Here is a 10,948-nt window from a genome sequence, read left to right on the forward strand (position 1 = left end):
AAGAAGTGCTGCAATATTCTGTACCAGCAAATACATTCATACTCCAGCACTTGGAAGTAGCAGATAATATTGTACAGTTTAAAAACAGAAGAATCTTTCTCCTTCAACAGTTTCATTGAACTATACAGTGGTGTGTCTGGTATATAAATAGAAGTGTTGATAGCAAGTTTAAAACAAACGTTCTTGCATTTATATCAAAAGGGAGATTTGCGAATTAATTTGGAATGTGAATTCTTTGACACAAAAAAGACGAAGGGAGTGCCCACGTTTATATTTGCCTGTTTCACTATCATAGTAAGTAGGTACACATAAGCAGGTGTTATGCATTTAAACTTTAAAATCTGCATATGTAGATCTTCAGCATTTTCCCTTATTTTGCTTTTATTCTACCTTGTTTGTGTAAGCAAGATCATTTTTTTAATCCTGCCAGTTATGTTTCCATTATAGCCCATAAACATGCCTGTTCCTAAAGCAACAATGCTCATTGCTAGACATTAGCTGTTTAAAATCATGCAGGATAAATTAAAAGAAAAAATTAGAAAAACATCAAGGTGCAGCAACTTATGGCCCCCAAGCATTTTCCATATGTGATATGACACACAAGCTGGTTTACTACTGTGTTGTCATTCTTTCCCAACCTGCCTTTTGATCCCTTTACCTGCACTTTGGATTTGTTGAATTCATTACAATATTATGGTGAAAGCCAGGTGCTAGAGCCCCTCTTGTTTACAAGACATAATGAGGGAACTGAAAAAAAAATTAACAAATGAAAAGCTAAAATGTTCTTCCATCACAAGCTTAAAGGGAAAAAAATTAAACATAAAAAGACCAAAAAGTGTGTGTGTGTGTGTGCATGCGCACATATGTGTCTATCTCATAAATATTCACACACACGCACACATATACACACACACTCATATATGTATGTATGTATATCTCAATGAAGATTAACTCTGGGAGCATTTAACAGTGTTTTGAGTTTAACATTTATTTTCCTGCTTTATCTTTGCAAGCATTCTCAGGAATTCTAGGGTAGGAAGCCAGTTTTTGAAGATGGTTTATTTAATCTTTACTTCTCCTAGATAGATGGCTTTTTCTTAAAATTTTACAAGTTCCTGGTCACACAGAAAATGCAAGGTTTTTTTTTCTTTAAGAAAAGCAAAAAATTGAAAAAGAAAACCTGACAGACAAATTCCACTCTTCAAAACTGTGGATCAATTTTTAAGCTACAACTCAATTCTCACATGTAGCAGCAAAAATTCATTGTATTCTTTAAAGTCCAGTTTGTGAGAAGATTTATACTTGTAGAGCTTAATCTCAAGTGGGACGGTATATGCCATTGAATAGGAGAGAGGATTGTGTATGAATGGATTATAATCATCTAGTTATTTCTCAAAGAACATAATCTTCCTCCAAGCACCTTTTTTTTAAAGAAAAAAGAAAAATTTTAAAATAAAAAAATGAAAATGTTACTTGATTATGTAAGTAAGCCACAGATAACAGGAGATGCTGGGAATAAGGGTTAATGCTTCCTGAAATCTGTTTTCAAATTGACAGAATGCTTCAGAAATGCTGCATCTTTATTATGTCCCAGCAGTGAAGCAATTTTAGCATGTGTGTGTTTTAAAAGAGGAGTGACTTTAAGAGAATCCCGTGAAATGTGCATTGTAAAAGATTTGGCTTGCATGATTTTAATACTAATTTTGAAGTTTGCTTTTTAATTTCTCTGCCAGATTTGTGTAAATTATAAAAAGTTTGGAATTTTGGAAGAGATAAATTAGCTGTTGTTGCCAGATACTGATATTCCCATGTTTTAGAATAAGTCTATTGCTGCCATGCTTAGAATGATTAGATTTTAGCTTCCAGTACCAACAGGAAGGGCTTAATTGGCTCGATGCTTTTATGTGGAATAAAATTACAAACCATTTTAGTGCCTTTGTAAAAACATCCATATATCCTACAAAAGGACAAATGCAGTCTAGTCACTCCCAAGGATATAAGTGATCCATTTTCTAAATTGAAATAATTGTTCTGGGCATGCAGAGAAGAAACCTCAAAGGCCTATCATTTTAAGAGTTATATGCACACACATGTATACACACCTGTGTTCGTGTGTTTTTATTGACTAAGGCAGTTTCATCTTTTAAAACTTCTTGTTTTGCAGTATTCTTCATATTCAAAAAACCTACTAGAATGTGTAATGAGAGTAACTCCCCATTACTATTATTCAGATTTCATATGATTTTTAGAGGCAAGTAATAAACACAATGATGGTTTCTCAATGTAGAGAGATAGTAAGGTGTACAGTAGTGTTTGGTAACATCAGTTGTTTTCTATAGCTATTGACTTGTTTCCCTCAAGTTCATATGTAAATGATATATCAACTGGAAAATAGTATGATGGGGCCTGTTGGGTAGTGTGTATGTATGTGTGTGTGTGTGTGTTAATAAGCTATCTGAATACTTAATCAAGTTTTGATTTATTGTTGACAAATTCTTCAAGGACAATTAGTGAACAAATCTAAATTTTTTAGAATATCTAAAATATTGACTGACCATTGCTCAAATTATAAGAGTATACACACAATTATATTACACAAAATATTTTTACCTCCAAGCTATGCATATGAAAGCTGTCAAAATTTTAAAGGTTGATAAACAATATTAAAGCCTTAGCAGACTTCTACCTTTTAATATATAAAATGTTTCATTTCTGTTGTGGAGGAGTAGGAGGATGACAATAAATTAGGTCTGCTTTGAAAGTTGCATGCTCTGTCTGACCAGTGGAAGTGATCTATTTGGACACCAGAAGCACCTAACCATATTCAAAAGAGATTTTTGTAGGCAAAAAGGAAATAGTGACAGACAGGAAAAGATAGACAGTGAGCAAACAAGATTTTCCATTAATAACTTAATATAAATTTTGCTACTTTCAAGGACTATGGAAACAACAATAATCAGGTAAAGTATTTTAAACTGTTTTGTGGGCCATGTTATTTTCATATCATTTAACAAAAAGGAGTCCAAGAGCTACAAAAGTTTCTGACAGAATTGCTGGTCTGTACTTCACATTTTAAAGCAAAGTATCACTTTATTTTGATTTGCATAAAAATATCCCTTTCACAAAGAAAGGGAAAAAGCTCATGCCACTTCTAATAACTTAATCTACAAAGCTCACTTAAAGCAGATTTTAAATTCTTATCAGTCCTGATATTTTTCCTTACTTTCTTTAAAATGTGCTTTTAAGCGTGAGTTATTTAGAATCTGGTTTTGATGAGTTAGATAGTAGGGGTTTTTTGTCTTGTCCTAATGAGATTTTTTTTAAAATTCAGGATGTTTATTTTAGAATTTTCCTCAATATAGCATCAGAGGAAGATATAACTCAGAAGAAGAAGCAGGCTTTCCCAATGCATCCGTACAGAATTGCTCCTGATTTTATAAAATTGTTGATTCCTTTTGTCAAGGGATATCTGAAAGCAGGTTTCTCCTCTATCACTTATCCTCGATATAGCTACTAATCTTCTTTATAGCACCCTTAACAGGAATTAGTAACCCATTTATTGTTGTATGATTGGACACTTTCTTCAAATTTTATTTTTGAAGATTTTTTTAAAAAAATAGTATAGGTAGATCTGCATATATAACAGAAGTTGATTCCTATTCAAGATGACATTCGTTTTTATTGCTACAGTGAAAGTGAAATAGTGTAATTCTGTCTTGCATATTTTAAACAGTGAACATCCAAATAATTACACACTAGTATATTTTTATAATAAGGGCTGACAGAACCCCAGAGAAGGTTCTATTTAGTTTAGCTATATTACTTATTTATAAATATACAACAAAAACATTTTATTCTTAGTACAAATTTACTCAAAATTAAGTTTAAATGATGCATTCTCAATTTAATGCACACTCTCAGGAGCATGCATTGATTTTAATCATACTTATTAAAGAAATTCCAAAAAGTCTTTGGAAAAGTCTTTGTCAAAAAGTCTAGTTGTTCGTGACATTCTTCATACTAATGTCAGCCATTGTGTGGCTTGATAGTATGCTAAAATCTTACTACGGACCTAATGTACAGAAGGAATTGGATCTGGCTTTAAAGTTGCAAATCTTGTTACATTAGTTTCAGTGTGATTTTATTGTAGGTATGATTAAATTTGTATTCAATTTCATTTTACATCCTAACACTCTTGCATTAATTTATGTATTCCAGAAATATATTGCAGAATTTCCTACTGTACTATTTCATCTCAAAGCTTTAAACCTTTTCAAAATGCAATAGCATTAGTCTGATCCCTCTGCAGAGATCATGATGTATTTAGACATAAACGTAGCATCTGCTAGGAACAATTCAAATCAAGCATGATTTTTCCCTGAATCATGTGCCAGCTATGGAATGGCTCAATGAGCACAGGAAAAGATACTACTGCTTTAAAGTCTTTCTGACTATGTGTGCATCAACATGAGCTCTGTTACATCTGCCCTTCAAATCTGAATCTGCAGCTTTAATAATTTTTTATTTGTTGTGAACATGAATAGTTCTAAAGAAAAAATTCAACATTGCTATAAATGTGGGCTGAAGTGAATTTTATGCTGAAGATGAGAACATTTCTAAAAATTACTGTTAAAATACAGACAAATAGTAACCAAATTAAATTATTTCCGCTCTATGTATTAAAACCAAAACAAATTTTTATCTAGATCTTCTGATTGGCAGGCCTCCTAAAATGCTGGCAGTTACCAGACCAACATAAGTGTCCTTTCAATGTTCTTATTAGGGGTGCTACGTTCAAGGAAGAAGCTCATCTGATTTGCTTGGGTTTACCCAGTACTGTAGATTTACCTATACGTGGTCCCTAGCTACAGCCATATGAAATTCTTAAGTCAAAATAGCTGGAAAATGTTTAATAGGCATCATAACGTAAGTAATCATAAATGCAAAAATGTCAAAATATTGGCATTGAATTTGTGCAGTATAAGAGGTATTTGCAAACCTCAAAATGGGCCATAGAAGGATCAAAGGAATCAACCTCAATTAAGAGCCAATATTGTTTCATATAATTGATAATGATGACTGCGAGGGATAATATACATGTATTGTATTATTTTTAGCCATAGAGTTGGAATGTTTTTACTTGAGTCTGACAGCCATTTATGTTAACATAAACCCATGCACTTCAAGCTATTGAAGATAAAGCATTGTCCTAGGCGACGTGTGAGTGTATGTGTGTGGGTGTGTTTGGTTTTTTTTTTAGATATATGGCTCTTGTGTGGAACAGAAGAAAGTAAAGGATATGGAAAGATGTTCCATGGATATAGAACAGGTGGGCAGTGTTGAGGGAAAGCAGTTTTTAAACGCTTAGTGCCTCATCTTAGGTATTAGTATATCAATCAATGCATTCGAATAACTGAATTGCTTATTTCTTACAATGTTTTGACCATAAAGAATAAATGGATTTTTCTGTATTTAAAGAAAAATACAATTTTTAGCTGAGTTCTCCTTATAGATTGCTTAGCTTGCCGAATGCTTTTTTTTTTTTTTTTGTAATGTGGTTGTGAATATCAAGTGCTTTTCTTATCCCATCCAGATTTACTCACCCTCCCTTTTTATAAACATGCAGAGTGTTCTGTGGTTTGGACCAGAGGGGGCAGGGGAGAGAAAGGTAATAAAAAAGGAGACAAGATAGAGCAGCCTTACTTTAGGGACTAGCCTTACAACAGAGCTTTATAGTGAGAGTGTGCTGTATTCCAAATTGTGTAAGCCAAAAAAAATTTTTTTTAATTATGCAAAAAGAGGTGTTAACTTCTTAAAGAAATATGAACCTTCTGAAGGTAGAATAGACTTTCACAAAATGATATATTGTGATGCTTCTTGCTGGGTCAGTAGGTTTGGGATCTGGGATATAAGCGCTTAACATTCCCTTGTGGGTTCTTCGGTTGTTGTTTTTTTGTTTTTGTGTTTTTGTTTTTTGTTTTTTTTATTTTAAAAAAGCAGTAAGTTAAATGTGGTATCATTGAATGTGCCTTTTTGAAGATGTGACTGTCAGCTCAAGATGAACTCTTGAGCCTGACAGGGAGTGGTGGTCAGTTTGTTCTCTTTAAAGGTCAAATGAAAGATTCCAACCTGCGGGTACCTTTTAATGAAAAGTGTCTTTTGTTGCTGCATCATCCGCAGTCGAATATTGCAGATGTTTCCAGGTGCAGATGGGTTGTAATTCACATAAATTGACATTATTTAGGCTAGCTCTCAGTTGGTGGTTGCATTTGTATTTGTATTATGTATCATTACATTTGTGTATGTGGCTTGCTTTAATTTTCCTTTTAAAGCACTGGAATATTGAAACGCAGTGAAGTTTGAGATACATTTATGCATGTAGAGAAGAAGGTATTTTGTAGCTTTTGCCAGTTATGTTGTAGGCACATTTTTGCCCTCTCTGTCAGTGTCTTGATGATGGAAAATAAAATCTACCCTATAATTTCTAGCACACTTAATGTTGCCATTTAAAGGAACAGGGTATTACACAAGAAAAGATGTTTTTAAAATGGTGAGAAAGAAGTGTTGTGTATTTTCTTTTTTAAAATAATTGTTTTCCTTGAAGCTGTTCTTAGTTAAACATGGGAATCTGCAGTGTCTCTTTTCATTTCATATATATTCCACCTCTTCTCTCCAGCTTAAAAGCATGGTGTAAAAATCAAGAGCTGCTGTAGCCCCACTGGCTCCGTTCCCCAATGAAAGCTCCAGCAGGCTCTCTTCAGCTTCATTCAGGAAGACAAAGGGAGGAGAGATGCTGCAGCTTCCTTTGCTTCGCTCTCATTCCTCTCTAATGGCCTTGAAATGTATTATTATGCAAATGTGAATTTTGATACTAAACTTTAAGAAGAGGTTTTTTCTTTTTCAAACAAAAAGGTCCCATATGTGGTCAGCATTGCTTCTTTATCTTGTAAGTGAATTGTAAACTATGCATTCAATAAGAGATGGTTTGGGGGAGAAAGAGAGCCCTGCTAAACTGTTGAAACAGTTTCTGTGTCCATGGAATTCCCATTTACATATAGGAGAAAAAAGGCTGAGTTCACGGGAAGACTACTTTGATTGACAGGCAAATATTTTTAGTGTATTTAAAAATTATTCAGAAATAAATGATTTATGCCTATTACACAGGACTATGCATTCTTGCCATGCAGTGTTACACCAGAGACAACAGCATGACATGAAAAGTCCCCTAACTTTCTTCCCACCCACCCACCCCCTCCACAATTTATGACCATCTTCTTCCTCATCTTCCTTTCAACCTCAGGAAATCACAAATCAAGCACTATCTTTAGGGGTTTGTTGTTTGCTTTCCTTTAAAAAATGTCTTGGTTTTGAAGTTGCAATATACTTTTTTTTCTTTATGGGTTTCCATAACTTTTGCCCTTAAATTTTCCACCAGTTCCCATCACAGATGCAATTTTGAGTAGCAATACCCACCAGGAATTGCTGTAGTGTAGTATATATACTGTACTGGCATTATTTAATGGCTTGTAGTGATCTTTAAAATTGGGCTAATGGCCATCTGTAGATTAATACCACTGATAAATGGAAGACAATAATTGTAGTGATAAGTGGGAAATTTATATAGAAGTCATTTTATATTTAACTATTACTTTTACTGTCAAGTTACTTTAGAAGACAAGCATTTCACATGTTTACCTCCAAAATACAGAGGCTGCTTCCTGTGTTAATCGAGGTATGTTGTCTTGGGTTTGTGAACTTTGGTCTGCCTTGGTTCACTTGGCATTATCTTGGATGCAGTATCATAGCCAAGAGATTCTCCTAAAATTCAGTGTTTTTTCATGCAGTTTCTTTTTGTTGGATTTCATAGTACTGTATTGAATAATAGACTTGATCACACATTTTCTTGTGCATATTTGCCTTGCAGATGTCATCTGATCAGGATTTTACTCTGATAGATGCCTTTTTTTTTAAGAAAAAAGGAGAAAAGGTTTCAGCTCTTTGTTGCAAAATACCTCGTGGTGCTTATTCTCCTTTAGTGTAACCAGCCTTTTGAAAAATCTTATATTATCTTTAATACTGAGGTTATATCTTCCTGTAGTGATTTGAAGACCGGATTGAAAGAATAAAAGCCCTAATCCTGGCCTGTATTCTTCATTCTTTTTGCCTTATGCAAAAGTCACTTAAGTTTGCCTCTGTTTCCTCATCTGTAAAATGAGGATAGTAATACTTCTGTCATATAGATTTTGTGAGGATTGGGTTTTTATGAAGTGCTTTAAAGAGAAAGTACTTTTTATAAGTATTATTATATGGAGGTGTAATTAACAAGTTATCTTTTTTCCCATACTGTTCCTGAGAAAATGGGAAAAGACACTCTGATCCTTTACATTTTAAATTGTCACACATTCTGAATTATTTTTTACAGTTAAGGCAAAATTAAAATGCTGAACTTTTCATATTGCTTTATTATCTCTTTCTTATGTTAGAGCCTCCCTTTTGTGACTTGTGTGTGTGTGTGTGTGTGTATGTATATATATATATACATATACACACACACACACACACACACACACACACACACATATATATATATAGAACATATACAAATGCCAATCTTTAATAGGTACATTTTTAAAAAATACATTCTTTCTTGAGTTTAACTATGTATAATTTGCCATCTTTTATGTATTCTATTTACTATTGCTTTTATTATATATGGGCTTTTTGCTATATTGACCATTCAATGGAATAGCGTTTGTCCTTTCTGTTGGGAGAAGAAACATCACTTGCAGTTTGCAAGAGGGTCACAAAATGACAATACTTGTTTGAATAATCTTCTTAAGGATGGGGATGCTATCTGACTTTCTTCCCTGTTTGTGTGGCTAAACATAATGCCGCCTCATTTCCAACACACACAAGCCATTGTATTCCATAGAACATGGAAACACGGTAAATTTCATTAATAGAAGCTGCTTGTGAAATGCCTTACAGCCTTCTCAAAATCTTTGGGACAGAAAGGGAAGAGGTCTGGGGTAAATTCTGTAATTGTCAGGGAGCTTTTGCTTCTTTTTTTCTCTTCTGATCATATTATTCAACTGTAGGCATGCATCTCAGGAATGTGCATATTGATCCCAGATGTTTGGATTTGAATTTGGTCCTCTTTGGTTCCATTATATATTTGTTCCATTGTATATTCTTCTAATTGTACGAATTCTTCTAATTATTCAGTCATCTGAATTTTTCCATCCTTTACTCTTCAAGAAGGAGCTCTGGCCGAAGCTGTTGTGATCAACAAATCTATAAAATCAGACTCCACATGATGTGGATGTAATTAAATGTGGAGGTATCCCCCCCCAAAAACCCAATTGCTTCTCTGTTCAGTGTAGATTCCAATTTCCTAGTGCAAACTCCTAGCTTAACGTAGCAGCTTTGTTTTATTAATAACTATGTACTGGGTTGGGGGGGGGAGTGGGACATGTAATATTTAAAATAAAAAAGCAACATTGGGTGAGACAGGACAAAGAAGTAGGATAAAGAAGATAAAAGAAAAAACTATTACAGCTTCCACTATTTAGAGAGAGTTGACATGCTGCTTTAATTTTAGCCCTCTAGTGGGGCTGTGTTTACAGAAATGATTAGGAAACTATTGATGTCCAATTTAGTAAATTTTGCTTCGTTTCCATTGAACATACCCTCTAGTGGAAAATATTTTATCAGAAAATGGAAGAAGTTAACTCCATCTAGCCTTATTTGTAAAGCAAATTACCTTTATGTCCAAACTATCTGGAATAAAATGGCAGCTTTTCTGCTTTGCACATAAATATCTAACTTGAAGGTACAGTTGAAATGCTATTGCCTAAAACACTGTCCCTTCGTGAAGCAGGCATAATAGTGGATACATGTATTGAGGCTCTTTGCAAAGATACCTATTAGTATTTTTCCTTATACTTGAAATAATGTACTCATCTTCTTTTGTCTGTTGGCCATTTAAACAGTGTAGGAAATGGGAATTAGGAAAAGGCACACTATATTATCGTACTAGGGTTTATTCTTAATTTCCTCCAGTTTCACCTTCATTTCAGTTTACTTTTTATCCCTGGGATTCATGTGGACACAGAAACTTGGCACTTTGTGCTGTTGCATGGCATGCTGCCCTCCCCTTCTCCCTCTCTTCTTTATTTTTAGTATAGTGGTACTTAAAATCACTGGTTCACTTAAAGACAATAAAATGTTTAAACTCTACTAATGTACAAATAAGCTGAAATGTTGCATTTATATGTATTTTGCCATAGCAGGGTACTGTATTTCTCATGCTGGATTTCAAACCAACAAAGGGTGGTTTTATTGGAGTGTAACAAGTTGAGGGTAATAAGGAATCGAGTCGTCGTCATTTCATTGAAATTGAGAGATGGTAATAAAACATATATTATGTTTTCTGAAGGTTGTTTTGCTTTTAAACAGCTTTTGTTTTTATTTTGTTTTATTTTATTTTTTAAAAGATATGATTGTATTATGTGCAACTCAGTTGCTTACATTATAACTACAAAATATTTTTGGGTTCCTGGAAAAAGAAAGACTAATAAATGTGTTTGGCTGCTAAGCATTTAAACTGGTGATTCCCTGTCTGTCTTTATTACATTATTAATTAGAGCTACATAATACTGTCTTACAGAATATACCTCTTCTGGGTTTTGTATCACTTCTACAAGACATCACACCTTTAATTTTTTATTTATTAATTGCAACATCCTGTTAATTACTGGCTTTACCTTCTATCTCAATCATGCAGATAAGATAAATTTCCAGTACAGCATCATGCAGGTAATGTTCTATAATGAATCATTTGAAGAATAAGAAGAAACGTATTCTTATAGTGGTGTTTTAAAGTTTGAGAATCCTTTGAATTTTCAATACTTTTGCATAAATATAACTTCAAACATGATTCAAAGAG

Source organism: Pantherophis guttatus, chromosome 7 (genome assembly GCF_059756535.1).
Source record: "Pantherophis guttatus breed Tessera chromosome 7, ASM5975653v1, whole genome shotgun sequence".
Lineage (NCBI taxonomy): Eukaryota > Metazoa > Chordata > Lepidosauria > Squamata > Colubridae > Pantherophis > Pantherophis guttatus.